Below are 21,804 nucleotides of genomic sequence, written 5' to 3'. Positions count from 1 at the left end.
CAGGAAGTCCTATTTCTAAATATATTTTAAAAGTTTTAAATATGTTTGAAGGTTTTAAAAATTCTATTTATAGGTAGGTGCCTGTGTGCACACATACACATACATGAAAATGCATTTTGCATGAATGCTTTTTTGTTTATTAGAACTGGAAACTTACTAAGGCTGCAGACATTGTTTTAATAAAGATATTTAGCATTTAAAATTGTATTTAGTGTGTAGGGTACCATGGTCATTTATTTACTTTTTATTTTGAATATTCTCTATCACGGGATATCTCCTGAACTTTTGTCTGCATTCCATAATAAGAAATGGATTTAAAAATTTTTAGTACACTCACATGCATATGTTTATATGGTATTTATATTCACATATAAGTATGTGTAAATGCATATACATGTGTGTGCACACATGTGTACACACACATATACATACACACACATATATACACACTCAACAAAATTTCATGAAACAAAACCTACCCTTACAAAGTGTAATGTGTTTCTGGTATTTTCTGTTTTATTTCTTAATTTGTATAAAATATCAATTATGACTCATTAATTTCCCTATCCATTAATGGGGTCATAACCTGGAGTTTGAGAAATACTGTTTTACTTGGCCCTTCAAATAATTTCATAATTCTATTAAAGAAGAAAAATATTGTAAGGCAATAATATGGGTATCAATTTGAGATGATTTAAGGAAATAAGTGAGTGCTAACAAAAGGACTCTGTATCTTTAAGCTAATTATGATCATTATTGTTATATTTTGAAGAACATTACCTTTTTAAAAATAAGAATAGTATGTAGAATGAGAATAGTAAATAGAACATAATCCCTTTCTTCTTTTTGAATAAGATTTTTTGCAATCTTTCAAACTTAAAAATTAAGCTACCTCCTTTTTTAGGCTTCCAAACCCTCCCTACTCCCCATTTTTCTTTAAAGAATATCAAGATAGGGGCATCTGGGTATCTCGGTTGAGTGTTCAACTTCGGCTCAGGTCATGATCTCACAATTTGTGGGTTTGAGCCTCATGTTGGGCTCTGTGCTGACAGCTCAGAGCCTGGAGCCTGCTTGGGATTCTGTGTCTTCCTCTCTCTCTGCCCCTCCCCCACTCATGCTCATTCTCAATCTCTCAAAAGTAAGTAAAAGTGTTAACAAAAAAAGATGAGATTTAATAGAATAAAAAATTGAAGAGTAAAATGTCTAGGTTTTATTATAACAGATTTCTACTAGCTCTTTTAGAATTATAAAAAGGCCACATGCAGCATGAGGATAAATGCAGAGTCTGGTTCTGAGCACTTAAGGATTTCTTAAAATTGATCTGTAAACTCGACTTTTGAAGACAAGATCAGACATTAATTGCCAAAAAAAGATAATAAAGAAATTTTGTGGTGACTCTCTATGTGTGAATATGGAGATTCACTCTGTCATGTGAATGATGACCCCCTAATAGCAGAGGTCTGGTACTTGTCAATAAAATTGACAGACTGGCCCGAATCCAGACACTGAAAAGACTGTATATTCCCCTTTAACCTATCTGGTCTGTAAATTTAGATTTTTGCATAATGTGAATTCAAATAGACACCACTGGTACTTCTTCTTGATGCTTTCTATAGAGTTCACAAATTGGTGTGGAGAGAGAAGTATGTCAAAACCCCAAATACCACAATGTGGATTCCCTGGACATCAAGACAGACTCTTTTGATAAGAGTGACCCTTTGACAATTGCCTTACTGAATGGGACTTCTCATCAGTGGCAGGTGGAAACACTATAAATTTGTCCCCACCCAGAGCAGAGAATTTTGACTACAGAGCTCTCAACATGCCCTTCCATCCTCTGCTCCCACCGGGCTTTCTTCACAGGGCCTTCCCTCCACCTCTCCCCCCACCCTTACCCCCCGGTTGCCCACCACACCCAATCACAGGTGCCTGTTGACCTCTGCCTCCCTCTAGACTCTTGGTGCAGAAGGCAGGCATGGGTGTTCTTGGGTCCAATGCTGTATCTCCAAACTAGCACAGTGAACTGGGCACACTGGGTACTCCATAACAAAGGATTAAGGTAAAGAAGAGATGAGTAAATGAGTTTTGCATTAATCACACACTTTAACTGGTAGCCCCCTACAAGAGTCAGCCTTCTCTATATTACCAGACTAGAGTGAGGCAAGTGCCAAGCACTCTTCAGGCCAGCTCTCTAGCTCCAAAGCCAGCAGGCATCTCACTTCTAGGAGGCCTCTAGCGGAGGAAGCTAATATTTTATAGATAAATTAATACGGACAACGTTGTCTGAGACATATACAGCTGACGCTTAACAACATGGGAGTTAGGGGCACAGGACCTCTGCCCTGATGAAAATCCACATATAATGTTTGATACCCCCAAAACGTAACTATTAATAGCCAACTGTTGACCATGGCCTCTCAGCTAACATAGATGAACTCATGTTGTATGTTACATACTGTATTCTTACAATAAAGTAAGCTAGAGAAAAGAAAATGTATTAAGAAAATTACAAAAAAGAGGGGCACCTAGGTGGCTCAGTTGGTTAAGTGTCCGACTCTTGATCTCATGGTTCCTGAGATCGAGTCCCCTTCCTCTCCTGCTGTCAGGCTCTGTGGTGGGATTCTCCCTCTTCCTCTCTCTCTGCCCCTACCCCTAACATATGTATGCATGCACAATAAATAAATGCACTTAAAATAAGCTTTAAAAAATTGTAAGACAGAGAAAATACATTTACAGTACTGTACTATATTTATTAAAAAAATTCATGTGTAAATGGACACATTCATCTCAAACCTGTGTCGTTCAAGGTCAACTGTAAAAGGCTTTCCATGAGGATTTATTCAATGAAGGTACAAAGCAGGAGGATAGAGTTCCTAGACCCCAGCTACTCTCCTTCCGGTGTGGTTAGCAAGGGTTCTGAACCAGGTGGACACAAATGGCAGTCACTATCCTATGAGTTTGAACTATATGAAACTGTCATTTTAGTAGGTCAAAGGCAAGCAAATACCACCATCATATAGTTCAAACTCTTATAGGTTTAAATGTGCTGCCTCATTACTGTAAACAAGTTGAGGCCGAATCCTGCCGATAACAACAAAGCCTGAATGGCATTCCAGACCATTAGCGGCCTTTGGGTAGAACTAAGGACTGAAGTGGACACAAAGGGCCCAGGACCGCCCAGGTCAGTTCTTCCCAAGTACATTCTAAGGCTCTTCAGTCTCCTGAGACATTTTATGGGGAAGGAAGAAAAGGACTGATTTAGGAAATACTGCAAACAGTATTCCTTTCCTAACATTTCCAAATTTGCATTCAACAATCCACTCAGCATAGCACAGTAGTGGAGTGGTTCTACGATAAAGTTATTTACCCATGTTTAATCCAGGACATTCCGCATTTACTTGAGTGAAATCTTATTTGAATGTAATGCCTAATATTATAGTTAACAGTTTACAACTAGAGGGACTATTCCTGCCCCACAATCCAGGTACTTCTGGCCTCTCCCAACGCTGACTCCTAAGGCCCGAATCCACCACATAGTCAACAGGCAGAGATCCATTTCAATTTCTCACGTTTCTGAACAATGGGGAAAAGACAGAAGCTCAGGATACTCCACATGTTAATGCACAAGTTGGTTCCTACTGATTTATGCAGATCTTCAATGCCATCCAGCCAGTGTTTATGTATTTAGTGAATGGCACTAAAAGAGACCTACCATGTCACACTGTATTATACTTGACATTTTCCATAGCTCTTGAGTAGATGACCCTGCTCACAATGAGCTGAGGAAGTAGGTATTTTTGCTCCTTCATTTTACAGTCTTTAGTGCCTCAAAGATGTTAAGTTTTGTGGCCTAAAGTCTACACAGCTGGGATTTAATGACACCAGTTCCTATGCTCCTTCCACACATTAATAAGACTCGATACTTATACAGAGCTCACGATGAGCCAGGCTCCAAGCTTTAACTCACTTAACTCATATTAAACCAATGAAGGTGCTATTATAGTCCCTATTTTACAATGGGGAAACAGGCTGAAGAAGTTAACCAACCTGCTTCAGTTACACAGGTTGCAAGAGGCAAGGCTGGAATTCAGATGAAGGCTGATTATTGATTGGTTCTACAATAAAGAAAGCCATTGAACCACATTTAACCTAGGATTTCCCAAATTTGTTTGACTAGGGAATCATTTTGTGGGCCATATCTGTTAACGATTGTTAACAATTTGGGAAAATACAGTTTGGGAATCACAGGTCCACCTCCCTCCACTCGATCCAGGCCCCTCTAACCTTTCTTAATCCTAATCCAGAGCCCATGACATTCACTACTGTGCTTAAACATCCCATAGTCTCCGTTTGCATATCTCACTAACCAAATCTCATGGCTAGATGTCCAAAACTATCCATTTCCACTCTTGATTCTCTCTAAAAGCTTTGTAATATGACCAAATCAATACAGCATGGTTGCAAAGGTTAATGTAAAATAAATTATTCTAGAATATAAAGTGACTTTTACCTCCAATGTCCATATAAAGAAAAACAATCTTTTCTGCGTTGGGCAACTAAAAATACCAAAAACCCTTGAGGTTTCTAGTGCCATGAAGCTACAAATTGCAGTGTGAATATCAAATAATTCCATAAAGGTCTTGTAGAAGAAACAGAGTTCAACACTGCTGGGATAGATAAAACCTAACATTTATTGGGTATTTATTAGGGGCCAGGCACTCTGCCATGTGCTTTCCATAGATTATCTTATTTTACAAAAACTTTATGAGATAAATACTAATGTTATTCTCATCCTACAGAAGCAGAACCCAAGGCATTAGGAGTTTAAGTAGTTTGTCCAATATCACACACACAACCATCTAGCAAGTGGCAGAGCCACGAGATGAAATAGAGAACCTAGTTTTTAAATGTTCCCCAGCCATTTTACATGTTAACTCTGGGGTGCACAGAGCAGAGCCAAGTTTGAACCCCCAGGTTCTAACAGAGTGATCATTTGCTTTTTGCAAGCCCTACATTAAAAGGTACATAACAGCTACTAAAACCCTGGGGGAACCTTCAAAATCTGTCAACTGGAAACAGAATTCCAGTGGGGGAAACCCTAAAACCTTTAATTGCTCTAAGATCATATGTTGCTTTGGCAGATATGGCCCATCTTAAAAGGATCTTTTTTTGGAAGGTGTAATTGAATAATATGGTATTAAAGAAACATGATTCAAGTTCTCATGCTTATAAAAATCATAGTTGTCATTTCTAAGTTTGCTGAAGACTGTCTTGTAATCTCTTGCTAAATTGGAGGAAATCAATACTGTACACACGGAGATACACCCCCCACTTTTCTTAGCTTTCCCAAAGAAGCTTACAGGGTTTTAAGTATTTTTAGTTACTCACACTCCAAACAAGGATTGCTTTTCTCTATATGGACATTAGAAAAAAAAAGTCACTTTTTATTTTAAAATAATTTATTTTACATTAACGTTTACAAATATGCCACATTGATTTGGTTACCTTATAAGGTTTTGAGAGAGAACCGAGACTGCATTAAGTGCTGAAACATCTAAAATAACTGGGCACTCATGCAGTTTATTGCTTTTTTAAAAAAAAAAAAAAACAGCTACAATTGGGGGCACCTGGGTGGCTCAATTGGTTAAGCATCCAACTTTGGCTCAGGTCATGGTCTCCAGGTTTGTGGATTCAATCTCTGGATTGGGTTCTGTGCTGGCAGCTCAGAGCCTGGAACCTGCTTCGGATTCTGTGTGTGTGTGTCTCTCTCTCTCTGACCCACCCCCACCCCCACACTCACACTCTGTCTCTCTCTCTCTAAAAAATAAACATTAGAAAAAAAAATTCTTTTTAATTTAGCAACTACTGATGGATTTTCAAGCATGCAAAAGAGATGAGCACAGAAGGTAAAAATGGTCCTTCAATGAGGCATAGAGGTGGGCTTGAGAATGTGTACCTAAGGAAAATCTCTAAAGGCAAAAAAATCATAGCATAAGTAATCCTGGGAGCCAGTACAGCATGGGGGTTAAAAAAAAGGCTCAGAGTCCAAAAGCCCTGGTTCACTCTTCAGGTATATAACTTTGTGCAAGAGACCTATTCTCCCCGTATTTAGGTCCTTCCTATTTAAATGAACTTGTTAACAAAACCCATCTCATAGGGTTGCTTGCTGTGAAAATTAAGTAAGATAATTTGTAAAATGCCCATAGGACAATGTCTAGTAATTGCTCAAGAACTGTTAGCTATTAAAAGCAGAAAATATCATTATCATTACTGCACACATGAATGGGCATGGAGCAGGGAAGTTAAGGCAAAACAAGGATAATCAGAGATCTACTGCTGTCAACCTAAATGACAGAATTGCCGTATTGTAGGCATCACTAAATACTGAATGACCAAATCAATCAATCAATCAACCAATCAGTGAATGAATCAGTGAACAGAGTCACGGGAAGCAAAGCTGAACTTTCGGAAAAGCTAAATTCTTTGCCTTCTGCAGGCTCCTTGCTCCCCTCTCCTCTATCCAGAAGACAAGTTATCCACATAACTCAGAATAGTCTTTCCCATGCAGCATTTCGGTTTCAGTGCAGTACATTTCAACTTTTTCCAAAACTAGATTAAAATAAACATGAGGTCACAATGAACTTACAAACGCTTTAAGTGACCTCAACATCATGACAGGAGAAAAGGATGTTCAAAGATGAGGTTATATTGAACACATCCTTTATTTCTAACCAGTGTGATCTGAAATATAAAAGTGTCCTGTGATAATATATATAGTTTTAATTGTTGTTGCTTTCTGCAAAAGGATAACTATCAAAGAAAAGGGAGTGTGTTGAGCAAGGGAGTGGGAAGAGAAAGCCAGGATATCGGCTGTTTTCCTGCCAGTAGGAGACGTATCCGTTATTCTATGTTCCTTCAATTCAGTTGTGTACCTTCAGAAATTACTTTCGGCTTCCTTCCAATTCTGAACCAGGAGCAAAATCACAAACACATTCGACAACAATATGTTCCTCTTGCGTAAATGTCTCTTCTAAGCCACATACACAATTAAAATCCTGTTGACTCAGGAATAATGTCTCAGAACTGAATGTCCAAACTCTGTAACTTGCTTCCTTTTCTAACCAGACAGCATAGCTGCCAAGGGCTTCTGGGCCCTCTGCCTCTTTTCTTCATGTATAATTATTATACAGTATATAGCATATACTTGATTTGCCAAAGCCTGCCAGAAAAGGTTGCCGTGACTACTCATTTGAACTTTGTTGTGTATACATGTGACCAAAAACACAGTGTACCAAAGTGAAAGAAGAAAAGGAAGTGGGGTGGGAGTGGATGTGCTTAGCAATTGTTTTCCATGGAAATGAGATGAAAGCTGTATATATAGGAGATATATATCTATATCCTTATAGAGAAATACATAGATAGATAAATAGGTAGGTAGATGTAAATAGGTGACACAAAGATAGATATATCTTTGTAAAGCAAACTTTACTGAAGGGGGAAGAATATTTTAAAAATTAATGGTGTCATATTATAACGTAAATCCTTAGTTTCCAATATTTGAAATGAGGAAATAGATTTTAAAAGGTCTTCAAAATATATATGAGGCATAAAATAAAGCACTTTGGCTTTTCTTCAGCTTTGGGCAACACCAGATTTAAATCAGACACAAAAATCTATCCTATCCTATTTTTAAAGACCTCTAGAGAAAGAGGTTGCACAGTGTTTCTTAGGAAGTTGTTCCAATATTCCTCCCAGTCATAAAACTTATATTCTAACCTAAATCCCTCACGTTTTGGTCTCAGTCCACTTCCTTTTGCTCTGCCTAAGTTGGGGTGAAGAACAGTTGCTCACTGACCAAACCAACATTATGAGAATATTCCCAGTGCTGTGTGTTCTTTTCAGCGATGGAAATTAAACACACAGCCTGAAGTTGGCTGGGTCTCTTCTATTCCTTCAAAAATATTTAGATATGACATTGGTTCTTTTTCAGTTTTCTGAAAGTTCTTCATTCTTCCACAAATTTTCAGAAAAACATGTCCTTTTACAGAATTTACTCAATTATTTTAGTGCATACCTATATAAGCTACAAATAATTGGAGATTTTAGTATATCTAGCTAATTTAAATATATGTATATTTTTTTACTAGATAGTTCTCTACTTGCACTCAGTTTTTTGTACTTTATTCTAGAAATTATTTTTTTTTTAATGCTTCTTCATTTTTGAGCGAGAGAGAGAGTGCACAAGCAGGGGGGAGCAGAGAGAGAGAGAGAGAGAGAGAGAAAGAGAGAGAGAGGAAGGGAGACATAGAATCTGAAGCAGGCTCCACCAGGCTCTGAGCTGTCAGCACAGAGTCTGACATGGGGCTTGAACTCACGAAGGTGAGACTGTGACCTGAGCTGAAGTCAGAAGCTTAAAGACTAAGCCACTCAGGCACCCCTATATTTTGTACCTTATTCTAGAACTTATTTTAGAAAAACAGTGATCATCAAACTTCGGCGTGCATCAGAAAATTGGGGAAGCTTCTTAAAAACAAGATGCCCCAGTTTTGGCCCAGACTCAAGTAAATTATAATTTTAAGGGCCTGCATCTTTCAATTGCTCTCACTGAAAAATGCTCCGTCAACAAGAGCATTTTTTTTTAGCTGTCAAACCCATTATTAAAATTGGAAAAAGTGAACAAAACAAAAAACACACACAAAAAAATAAGTGTGTGCTCTCTTTCCTTTTGGGAAAGCCAATTCTGCTTTTGCCATTAAAACTGACACATTAACAGAGCCACAGATTTGGTGCTGCACTGAACACTGACATCACAATTCCCATTAGCGGGAAAATCAAAACCAAACCTACTCCATGCCTACAAGTTTCCAACACTAGAACTAAATGCTCTGCCAAAAGGCTGTTAATGTATAAGACTTTATCACATGAAGATGTCATTACGGCAGATATAGACTACCACTGCAAGTATATAAGGCATTCAACATAAGCTATGGGGTAACTTTCTCAACATTTAAGCTGGGTTCTGTGGATATGTGCTCATTTAAAGGACCCTGAATGGCAAGGTAAAGAAAGAAGTAATTACTGTATAAAACAACACGGAAATAGAACTATCAATATAATGGGGCGAGCTGAAGGGGAGTGGGAGGGTTCTGTGCGACAAGCAAGAGTATCTTTTCCAGGAAGTTCTAAAGTGAATCAGGGTAGGTCTGTCCTTGGATCCTAAGCCAGATGGTATTATTATTATTATTATTATTATTATTATTATTATTATTAGTGTTGGATTGCCATAAAAGAGGAGTACCGGAGGCGTGCCTCCCTGATTTGCCCAGGTGGGCTTAGTTTTATATCTTTCTCTGACATTCTTAAGCATCAGTATTGGATTACTGTGTTCTGCATTTTCCCACGAGCACTTGGGCAAGAGGGAAAAATGAATAATAAATAAACCCCTCAAAACTACTAAAGCAACCCCAGAAATGCAGGTCAAAATGAAAAGGGCTCAGAAATGGAAGCAAAAGGAAAGAAGTGAAAGCAGGAAAAAGATGACAGCCAAATGCCAAGAGAAACTCAAAGATAAGTCAGGTGTGCAAAGAAGCATCTCTTATGTGACAGCTTTTAATACCTATTTCCTTAGCAACTTTCAAATAAATGATACAGTATTAATATAGTCACCACATGGTACATTACATATGCAAATATCCAATTGTTACATTGTATACTTGGAACTAATATGTCATATGTCAATTATATCTCGATTCCAAAAAAAAGAAAAAAGAGAAAAAAGTGTTCATACCAATTTGTCTGTGAATGCGTGCTCATGCTTAGCACAGTTTCTCTTTGGACTCAGGATCATGGTCTCCTGTTCTAGCTCTTCTCCAAATGCTCAAATTCTTCTTTCTCTGGTTCCTGTTTTCTTTTCAATAAATTGTTTTGTGTGTTGTTTTTCTTTAGTCTCCATTCTTTACTTTTCTTCTCTTTACCTTGTATATTCCCTTCCTTAAAAATCTTATCTGCCTCCATAGATTCAACCTGAATGAATATAACTCTAAAATGACATCTTTAGTCTCTTCTCTTTCCCAAAACGAAATTACGAATTTCTAAATGCCCCCTGGACATCTCCATCTGGAGCTGAGCTCAAGGTGTCTCAAATCAAACCTATCAGCTTTGCTTCCACACCGGCTGCTTCTCCCATAGAATGTTCCAGATCACCAATTTAAGCATGTGTGTGGGTGGAGGGGTTTCCCCCAACACTGCCAAGCAATTCTTAGGACACTAGCTGGGCATCGTACAATTTGACTCAATTCATATGCTATATGCTATCTACCCAGAGATAGCATCAGATTCTACAGGTTAAGTGCTCAGTCCTACAAAACTGCCCTCCCTCCATCCCCCAGCCCTTGAGAAGTCAGTTGCAAACTCAGGTTACCTGTGCTTCTGACCAACTAGCTATAGACTGGAAGTTCCCTTGACCCCCCCACCCTCCTTTGGACCTCAGATGCGAAACACAAGTCCAGATTGGTATCTGCACTTCTGACCAACTGGTTCTAAATCAGAGGTTCCCACAACCTCCTCCTTGGGTTCCATTAATTTGCTAGAGTGGCTCACAGAACTCAGAGAAACATTTTACTTACGAGATTACAGGTTTACTATAAAAGGATATAATTCAGGAACAGCCAGACGGAAGAGATGGGTAGGGCAAGGTATGAGTACAGGGCGAGGAACTTCCACGTCCTCTCCTGATGTGCACTCTCCCAGACATGCAAGTGTTCACAGACCCGGAAGCTCTCTGAACCCCCTCCTCTTTGGATTTTATGGAGGCTTCATTATACAGCCATGACTGATTAAATCACTGGCTGCCCGCAACTGATTCAACCTCCAGGCTTCCCCCTCCCCAGATGTTGGGGGTGGGATTGAAAGTTCCAAGCCTCCAATCACAAGGTTGATTCTCCAGGCAACCAGCCCCACTCCTCAGGTGAAGCAGAAAAGTCATTTCATTAACATAACAAGAGACACCTTTGTTTCTCTCAACAGGTGAGTTACCAGTCAGGAACTGTGAAGACCGACTATAGGAGAACTATATATTTGGTCATCTAAATGACCAAATGCGTATTTTTTTCTTACAAAGCACACTATCATATCCCATGTCTTCTATTTCTGCTGATAGTACAATCCCCTCAATCATGACTACCTCTCCTTGTGATGTACCCCATTCGTTGGCAAGTCCTGGTGATAGCACCTCTCAGGCAAGGCAAAGGTCACACTCACTCCCACCGGTTCACTCCTAGATTAACCCTCCATTACTTGATTTTTTTAAATGTTTTCTTTTTTTAATTTTTTTTATTTCTGAGAGAGACAGCATGAGCAGGGGAGGGTCAGCGAGAGAGGGAGACACAGAATCTGAAGCAGGCTCCAGGCTCTGAGCTAGCTCAGCACAGAGCCCAATGTGGGGTTTGAACCCACAAACCGTGAGATCATGACCTGAGCTGAAGTCAGATGCCTAACTGACTGAGCCACCCAGGCGTCCTGACCCTTCATTACTTCTTGCCTAGACTATTGGAATAGCATCCCAAGAAGGTTCCATCCCTAACTGGTTATTGAAATTACTGGAAGGTGATTTTGATGTCCTGGTTTGATTCCTTCTATCCTCTTTGAAATCCTCTGGACTTCCACCTGCCTATCAAACTTAGTCCAACTCTGTTTTTGTAAAAATAGTTTACTAAGCACACTGTATGACAAGTGCTTTGCATGTGTCATTTTCTTATTTCTCCAAAAAGGTTATAAAGTGTCTATGAAATACAGAATTAGAATCATGGAATATTAAAATATTTCCATCAATTGTGGATATACCATTGATTCAATAGCCTCTTTTAAGTGATAAAGAAATATTACACTAAACATACAAATTGACTGTTAGGTTTTTCTTGATTTCAAAAACATTAAAATAAGAAAGAAATGTGACCCTTTGAAAAAAAGGAAATACAGTATTATTCCAGTTTATACCTAGTCAGTTCTCTTTCCAATTTACTATGGCCCCCTTTTTTTTATAGCCTAGGGTTGAACTTTTAGTCTTATCTCTCTCTTTTCTCTTTATGTTCCTTATGTTTACCCACTTCTATACCTTGACCTTCATTTCTCCTGTACCAGGAATTTCATTCCTCCCTACTCCATATGTCCAAGCAGCCTGGTTCACACAACCTCTCCTTCATTAACTCTTTCCTGATTCCCTAAATGAAAACGACCTCTTATTCTTCTGAACTATCATACATTTTGTACTCTCATATGAAACTACTCTTTGTACCTTGTGATTGGGCTATGTATTCTTTCTCCACTAGAATGTAAGTTTCTTTGAGATCCAGACTGTAACTCATGTATCTTTTTTTTTTTTTTTTTTAAGGATAGGACACGTTTACTTTTTTTTTTTTTTAATTTTTTTTCTTTTCTAGGAGAGAGAGAGAGACAGCATGAGCAGGGGAGGGTCAGATAGAGAGGAAGTCACAGACTGAAACAGGCTCCAGGCTCTGAGCTGGCAGTCAGCACAGAGCCCGACGCGGGGCTCGAACCCACGAACTGTGAGATCATGACCTAAGCGAAAGTCGGACGCTTAACCCACTAAGCCACCCAGGCGCCCCTGTAACTCATGTATCTTTAAATAATTACCCCTGAAGCCATCCCCCTGTCCTCCCTACAAAACCCAGCGACTTACTGCATGTGATAGGCTCTTAAAAAATATTTTTCAATTGGATGACTAATCAGAGCACATTTTGCGATTTTCCCTTTATCATTCATTATGATCAAATGAAGACCGATGGCCCCAAGCATTTTGCCACTGCCCACCCAAGTTTTGAGGGGCAGTCCTTCAAGAAAAGTTAATTCTCCTACCATAATCAAGTCACTACTTGAAGGGCCTACCCAGCTGCACTTTTTCTACATGATAGCCTTTGTATGTCTCTGAGTTTAAAACTCTTTTTTGAAGAAGCCTCTTCAGAACTTAGGCTAAACCAACTTTCCTTTTAAAAACATACAATCTTTGGGGTGCCTGGGTGGCTTAGTCGGTTAAGCATCCGACTTTCGCTTAGGTCATGATCTCACGGTTCGTGGGGTCAAGCCCCGTGTCGGGCTCTGTGCTGACTGCCAGCTCAGAGCCTGGAGCCTATTTCAGAGTCTGTGTCTCCCTCTCTCTCTGACCCTCCCCTTTTCACGCTGTCTCTCTCTCTCTCTCCTAGAAATAAATAAAAAAAAATAATAATAATAAAATAAAATAAAAATATACAATCTTTTAAAGCAAAAACAAAGAAACACACAACCACCCCCCCACACACACACATACACAAAACCCAGAAGAAATGCCTTGTGTGCTAAAGTAGAAACTTTTTGTCATTTTGTTCTTGCCATTGCCTAGAGAGGAAATTGTTGTGGGAAACCTAAATCTTTTGTGTTCTTGGCCCTTGCCTTAGCATTTCATAGAAAAGTATTACAGGTAAAAAAAAAAAAAAAAAGTGTTTCACAGGCATTTGTTTGCATTCCTCATTGTTACTATCTCAAAAATTGGTAAGTGATTTTTGTATAGAGATTGTGTTCATTTATTTTGAGAGAGATCGTGCATGTTCAGGAGAGGGGGAGAGAAAAAGGGAAAGAGAATCCCAAGCAGGCTCCTGGCTGTCAGCACTGAGCCTAACGCAGGGCTCGAACCTACAAACTGTGAGACCATGACCTCAGCCAAAACTAAGAGTTGGGGGGTACCTGGGTGGCTCAGTTGGTTAACTGTCCAACTTCACCTCAGGTCATGATTCACGGTTTGTGAGTTCGAGCCCCGCATCTGGCTCTGTGCTGACAACTAACTCAGAGCCTGGAGCCCGCTCCGGATTCTGTGTTTCCCCCTCTTCCCCTCCCCCACTTGTGCTCTGTTTCTGTGTCTCTCAAAAATAAATAAATGTTAAAAAATTTTTCAAAAAACCCCCAGACAAACCAAGAGGTGGATACTCAACCAACTGAGCCACCCAGGCACCCTGTGTTTGTTTATATTTTACAGGATAAACCAGAATCCTGTGACCATCTACTACTAAAACTCATCATTTCAGTAGTAGAGCTTGCAAACAATCTTAACCTTATTTTTTTATTTAGTTCCCCAAATAACTTGATGTAGGTGTTAATATACACATTTTTGGAATGGACCAATTGAGGCTCAGAATTGTTAAAGAATAATTTCACCCAAAGTCATACAGATAATAATGGCAAAGGTTAGGGCTGAATACAGAGCTCCTTACTCCAGAGCCTGAACATTATACATAATTCTACAAGGACACTCAGATGAGAAATGAGTGTTTTTAAACAGGAGACCATTTATGAAAGAGTCTGACAAACTGCTGGTATGCCCTGACCTTTGAAAAGACACCAAGAGGGGCTACTGGGTGGCTCAGTCTGTTAAGCATCTGACTTCAGCTCAGGTCATGATCTCACGTTCGTGGGGTTCGAGCCCCACATTGGGCTCTGTGCTGGCAGCTAGCTCAGAGCCTGGAGCCTGTCTTTGGATTCTATGTCTCCCTCTCTCTCTGACCCTTCCCTGCTCATGCTGTCTCTATCTCTTTCTCAAAAATAAATAAAACATTAAAAAAAAAAAAGAAAAGATAACAAGAATGAATAATCCTAAAAGCTTAAGTGTGGACATGCAGGAATCTGTGTGGTTTTAAAGTGTTTCCTCAGCCCATGACTGCTTAGATTTGGAGGAAATCAGAATTCTCTACCTTCTCAAATCCCCTCTATGGAGTACCTGGGTGTCTTAGTCAGTTAAGCATCAGGCTCCTGATTTTGGCTCAAGTCATGATCTAATGGTTTGTGAGTTTGAGTCCCAGGTCAGGCTCTGCGGTGTCAGCACAGAGCTTGCTTGGGATTCTCTCTCCCTCTCTCTCTGCCCTCCCCTGATTTCTCTCTCTCTCAATATAAATAAATAAACTTAAAAAAAAAAAACCCTCCTCTTCAAGTTCTCTTGTTTCCAGCTATCTGGCTCAGAATTTGTGTCACAAGAAAATAGGCAGTTTATGTTACCTCATAGCTCAATTTCTGAAAATCTTTCAACATCACAAATACAGGTAAATGGTGATAAGATGTGAGAATCCAAGGGCTAGATCAATGTTTTCCCAATCTTTAAAGGAACAGTTCTCTGTCTGTATCTGCAACCAATGTACTGATTTATGAAAAGCCATCCATAACCAGGGAGAAAATGATGGCACCAATACTTAGATCCACCTTGTCTCACCCCAAAGTATTCTTGCATGTCCTCCAGCCATCCTCTCTTCCCTGTTTACCATGATTAGGACTGTTATTTGGCTAATAATTGTTAAAGATGAAATGGGGAAATATAAGTTTTCAGACCACACCAAGACAATCTTTGAAACAAACTGATGTTCATTGGCTAACACTGGGTAATTTCACAAGAATTTATACAGGAACTTATGAAATATGCTTAATCTTTAAAAGGATCTAGAGAGATGGACATACCTACCCCCTACTTTATGAATGAAGATCCTGAGGCTTAGCAAGGTTAAATATTCACCCAAGATCACACAGCTAGAAAGTGTTAAAGCTGGGATCCAAACTCTTTCTTCCAAGTCTATGCTGTTAATGATTCTATCGCACACCTTCTCAGATCTATTTTTTGTGTGATATTAAGATACAGATGAAGTGCAATATAATACTTCACCAGACTGTCTTTACAAGGATCCAGTAAATGTGATAACAAAAGACAAAGGATGACCCAGACCCCCTCACACACTGGTTTTCATTTCCTCTGTCGTCTCTGGAATTACTCTTAAATTCTTAGTCAAAACAATGTACATACATGTCCAACACATGGAACCTTAAAAACGATGAAACAACAATTCAAACATTGTATTATTTTGAAGAAAACGACAATATACAAAAGATACTCTGAGGTCTACCTGGGTGACAGGCTTCTTCAGACTGGTACAAGGCCAACTTATTCATCATGCTCACTAAACCTCTAAACTTGCCTGTCATCAATTCCTGTGGTGCTGGACCATTCACCAGTATCAAAAAGCTGAACACTTCAAGAAAACATACCCACAAGAGCATGTAATCCTGTTTTCTAGTAACTCCCAGAATGGTTTAGGCAAGTTGAGAGGACACTGAAGACAGGAGAAACTTAGCATTTCAGATGGTCATGGTGAAACTGGATGATGGAAGGCACAGTTGGTCTTTTTGGGCACCATGCTGCCATCTTTGCAGAAGAGTACTTGTCTAAGTAATTATTTGAACATTTTGATGGGTTTTATCCACATATATCCATAAAAGTGGGGCTGACAATGGAAAAATAAATACTGTTGCTGTTGATAAGAAGAATAAATCTCAAAAATTTATACAATTAAGATGATGATGGGAAAACAGTGGCCGAGTCCAAGCAGAGAAACCTTTGCCTCAGTTGGATGATAGCTGGACTTCAGCCAGGACTCCAGGTGTCCACTGGTGAAGGGAAAGAATTAAATGAAAGAGCACAAACTGAATTCTAGAAACACACGATTGAAGACTATTTCTAAAAGCAAGATGTACTTAGGGATTTTATAGCATTTTTAGTTCTTTGGTCCCAGGATGCTGTTTACAATAGGTAAATCTATTAGTTGAGTCTTGCAGATTTATGCCCATTTACAGGAATGCATTATGTACAGATGTAGAAGGAAAACTACCCGTACCTAGTTGTCTTGTCTCTATGCCCATTTGCTTAAGCTAAACAAACAAACAAAAATTGGATGTCAGAGTGGTGGAGGCTGCAGAACACGCACACGAAAATTCAAACGACTTCAGATTCAGGAGCTGGGGCAACCATCCCAACTCCTGCGTGGGGAAGAGCCGGGCCCAGCGCAGCTGCACACCAACCTCCAGCAAAGGCACGGGCGCAGGTGGCACTGCCTGACAGACAGAAAGCCTTCAGGGTTGCTGCTTGCTTTCAGATGCTATGGTGGAAAGAAACTAGATACATAAATTGCATTGAAGTTCACGTTCTTCTTCTTTTTTTTTTTTTTTTTCTTAAGTAGGCTTCCCATTCAGCGGGGAGCCCGATGAAGGGCTTAAACTCATGACCCTGAGATTGAGACCTAAGCTGAGATCAAGAGTCTCTTGAGAGACTGAGCCACTCAGTCGCCCTAAATTCACATTTCTAAAGAGCAGCTAAATATACGGCCTCAGAGCACAACGCCCTGTGCCCGTGTGTGTCCGATTCTGTCCTCAATCTGCAGTTACAGTCAGACACCCAGAAGCTTCCTTTTAGGTGTGGTTTTTAGCAGCCAGCCCTACCTGTCTTCATCAGACTGCCTTCCTTCGCCCTGGATGAAGTGAAGAGGAAATTTCTACGCACCCACTCATCAGGACTACAAGACTCAACTCACATCCTCCGAAGCCTCAGGATGGAACACGAATCCTTTTAACTATCTGGGCACAGTAGTTGACTATCAGGAAACTGCCTGTGGCTTCCACACATTGCCACACTATTTACACAGCTGATGGAAGTTTGCCCTGTTGAAGAATCTGGCTCGAGAGGATTCCCCTTAGAATTCCCAAAAGGCCCATTCACCCTGTCACACCCACACAGATGCCTGTGGAGATAGGAACAGTGGGGCTCATTTTCTACCTTCTTCTGTACACACTATAATTCTACACATTTATTTAAAAGGCGGGGGGGTGTCAGAGATGAGCTAGGGGAGCTACAAAACCTTACATTATATATTTTCAAAAACTATTTTAAGTAAGGTCAACACCCCCCTTCCCCTGTCACTCAAACATTCTTCTGCTTCATTCAGCAGCCCAAACTCTGCCTTCAAGTTCACAGGCACAAAGCAGGGCTGGGACGTGACTCCCAACAGAAAATGAACCTCTTCAAGGCAGAGAGAGAGGGAACCTCAAAATGTGAACCAACTCTCAGAACCCAGAGGAGAGAAGCAGCAAAGTGGAGGCCTTAACGTTCTTTTTCTTTAATAATTTAAAGGCTTACTATTAGCAAAGGAAAAGAAAATATCAGACAAGTGATTTTGGCATGATAAGAAGAGAAAGAGGAGGTGATAAAATGGAGTAATTTCCAAAAGCTCTTCTTGGTTTTTTAAAGATAAAGGTTAATTTTCATCCTGTCCATTATGAAAACACATTGAAAATGACAGAAAGCTATTCATTCCTCCAACTCACTACTAACTGGGATCACAGTGGCAACTGAATCCTGCCAGCCACGGGGCCTGCTTTTCCTAGCTGTGAATGACCTCTTTCACTAGGAAAATTGGTCAGGAAACAACTCTCCTTTTGGGAAAGAGGTGTGTATGAGACGTTAAGCGTATATCCAAAATGTTCCCTCCCCTAATTTCCTTCTCCTGCTGCCTAGCCTAAATAATTAATCTTCCTATATTGCTCAAATAAGCTCCTTCTATATCAGCTCAAGCTAAAGAAGGAGGAGGAGAAAAGGTAACCGATTCTCACACATATGTCCCACTTCTTTCCTTTGGAGGAGGCAAAAGTGTAATCTCAGGTTTAAAGGCTTAGGTTTTGATGCCAAACTCTGAGTTTGAGTCTTGACTCTGCTGAATGAATACCCAACTTTGCACATGACTTTCATCTCAATCTCCTTATTTGGAAAGTGGGACAATTAGTGGTTCCTAACTTTTGGGGTTTTTGAGCAGATCAAATATAATATACCTCAAACAGTAGCTGAAACAATGTGGGTACTCAGTAGAAGTTCAGGATGACTATCATGGGCTCTTTCACCTCTAAACGGTCAGATTCAAGCAAAGACAAAAGGCAAACAACACTAATTAGAGACTGAAAAAGTCACAGAATTCTGAACTCCTAGTGTGGCAGAAGCAAATGAAAATCAATGCAGTTATTCCTATATTAAAAGTCTAGACGTGATATTATGCTTGTGATTATTTACAGGCTAATGATTTGTAAGAGGTAGGGAGAAAATGGTCTGTCTGTATACATGATGATAGGAAGAGCTTTACTTAAGAAATGAAGAACTTAGAGGGGCACTTGGGTGGCTCAGTGGGCTGAGTATCTGACTCTTGATTTCGGCTCAGGTCATGATCCCAGGGTCATGGGATGGAGCCCCACATCCATGCTCAGCTCGGAGCCTGCTTAAGACTCTCTCTCTCTCTCTCTCTCTCTCTCTCTTGCTCTCGCTCTTGCTTGCTCTTTTTTTCTCTCTGACCCTCTCCCCTGCTCACACTCTCTCACTCTCTGAAATAAAAGAAAAAAGAAATTAAGAGCTTAGGAAAAAAGCAATGTAAAAACGAAGAACTAAAAAAAGACAAAAAAGAAAAATACCTACAAAAGAAAAGGTTAATGAACAAGCCACAAACTAACTTCATGTTCAGCTGATCTTCATAATAATGATGCTGTTTGGGGACAGAAATAACCTCATATTATAGGTTTTCTGGGGTCTGAGAGGGAGTTTACTATAAATAACCGTGTACTCTGGGCATTGAGTTAGACCCACAGTGAAAATCAATCTCTACCCTCCCCCTCTCATAAGGTCCAACTTAAACCCTTTCTTATCCCCTCAAAAGAGAAGCCTGGCCCTGCGATTAAGAAAAAAAGCAGCCAGAGTACATCAAATTTGGGTAGGAGTACTGGAACCAGTTATAGCTATGCACTTGTAGGTTACATAACCTTGCTGAGCTTCAGTGTCCTTATCTGAAAAATGGGACTACTAACAGTACCTATCTCAGGGTCTATGTGAGCATTCAGTGTGAAAATGGACATTGGGAATAAAGGTCTCCCATCATTAAGTGGCAGCAGGTAAAGCCTAATCCAGTTGTCCATTCATGGATAAATCTAGAGATGTTAAGATCTAGCTCTAGGTCACATTTCATTTCAAAGCCTGAATTAGTACCTAAATCCTGATTCCTAATTCTGCATTTTTGCACTAAACACAGCTTCCCTGCTCCCACAGAGCTTTGCAAGTATTTTTCCACATAGATTTTGTCCTTTTCTGAACATCAACTGCATTTTTAGCCAGTATTACCAGGCTAAAATAGCACATGGATACTCTCAAATGATAAATTGGTTCCCTCAACTATATAATAAGTAAGTTCCCCGAAGTGCCAGAAGAGGTTTCAAATGTCTCCTCTCTGTCCAAAGGTGTCTGCTCAAGTGTTGGGCACATAATACTGTTAACTGGTCAATAGGATGGTTTCTTTAGGAAGAGGTGTTACTCTGAGAAAAATGTTATTGTGAGGAAGAATGCTGACCAGCTAGCTGTTCACGTCTGCAGAATATCAGACGAGAAGAAACGGATTTTGAACATGCCCAAAGAGACACATAAAAAATTAACTGCAAGGCAATTGAAACACAGGATAATGGAACAAAGAAGGCAGAGGGTTCTCTCCTCATGTAAGTGTGTTAAAAATAGACAGTCTATTTTTTGGTAAAAATAGGATGACACAGGCCATTGGCTCCTAATGTGTAGTCCATAAATCTCAAATATTGTAGAGCTACTCCAAATAATCTGCATATTGATTTGCCATGTCAAACTTTGTAGAAAATAAATAATGTCTTGTACCTCAATACAATATTTCCCCCAAAGGCGTGTGCAGTCCATTTTGATTTAATATTTAATAAAACACAAATTCTTTAAAGGCTCTGTGGATTTGGTTGTAACTTCTGTCTATTATATATATATATTTTTAATCAATCAATGAAACAGTGGCTAACATTCACTGGGCATTTAGAGTGCGGCAACCACAGTGCTAACCATGTGATAAAAATTACGTTGTTCGCCTCTTATTACCACCCAAAAGTGAAGTACGGTTGTTGTCCCCATTTTACACATAAGAAACAGATTTGTAGAGTTTAAGGGACTCACCCTTTGGTTTTATTGGTAGTGAACAATGGAGCTGGAATGGGGCTCCAAAGCTTGTGGTTCTACCCATTGTTAGGCCACTATCTAAATGACGGGTGTAAACCATTAGACCTATTTTTATCCATTTAGGAGGTGGGTGTTTATCCATGAATTTTGATGTTTAAAAAAAGATTCTCATGTCTGCGAAGGCTGGTAACAGCACAAAAAGGAATTTAAAAGTAGCTCCAGGATAATTAGTTCTGTGACTCTAAGCAAGCCAGGTGCTTAGAACTGAGGGATTCAACTGGTTGTTACCAAGTGGTTGAGACAGCGCCAAGCAAGAAATTCTATCATTCTATAATTCAGATCAGCGTTTCCCAAAGTATATTCTGCACAACTCTGGTCCCAAGGGATGCTCTATAGAAAAAAGGTTTCCACAGTCCACCAGTTTGAGAAACACCATAAACTAAAGAACCATTCATAGACAAAAGGAAGTATCTTCTTTTGGAAATCTGCAATTACACCTTCACATTTTAAAAGCTCTGAGAAGTCCTACAGTGCACTGGCTTACACAAATTAAACATATTCTCCTCTTGTAACACTTCTCAACAAGGAAAATTTTTTTCATTTTGTGGAACCCAGAGTACCTAAAATACTTGGGCATCAAACCTCTCTGTACATAATTATTTCATGGAACTAGTTTCACAGACTATTCATTAGGTTATAACCTGACTTTGGCAGTTAAAGTGTTTTTGTATTAATGAGGTACGCTATAAAAGGCGACCTTTCGAATCTTCCCCAAACTATCATTCTATAGTGGTGTTGGCTTCCAGAAAGCTATTTAGTCTAAAGGTATGTTTATCTAAGGACCATATAGGCCTGCAATTTTTTCTCTTCAAGCATGGAGTAAAATTTTTATAATGACATTCTGAAAATTATGTTTTTTTATTCTTCAAAATCTAGTCTAATGATTCTCAAAC

General features: G+C 39.5%; 1 long non-coding RNA gene across 2 annotated transcripts in view; it reads right to left on the bottom strand.

Moving 5' to 3' along the window:
• LOC120241655 overlaps window positions 1-21,804 on the bottom strand; it is an 80,504-nt gene that overhangs the window by 26,937 nt on the left and 31,763 nt on the right. For both annotated transcript variants that reach the window (XR_005530915.1, XR_005530916.1), the window contains one exon: window positions 21,553-21,556. This is a non-coding gene — a long non-coding RNA (uncharacterized LOC120241655). The remainder of the gene's footprint in view (window positions 1-21,552; window positions 21,557-21,804) is intronic.

The sequence above is a fragment of the Hyaena hyaena genome, unplaced genomic scaffold (assembly GCF_003009895.1).
Source record: "Hyaena hyaena isolate Hyena2069 unplaced genomic scaffold, ASM300989v1 scaffold_286, whole genome shotgun sequence".
In the NCBI taxonomy this organism is placed as follows: domain Eukaryota; kingdom Metazoa; phylum Chordata; class Mammalia; order Carnivora; family Hyaenidae; genus Hyaena; species Hyaena hyaena.
The sequence above is the reverse complement of the archived record's forward strand: the minus strand, read 5'-3'. Positions and strand labels throughout refer to the sequence as shown.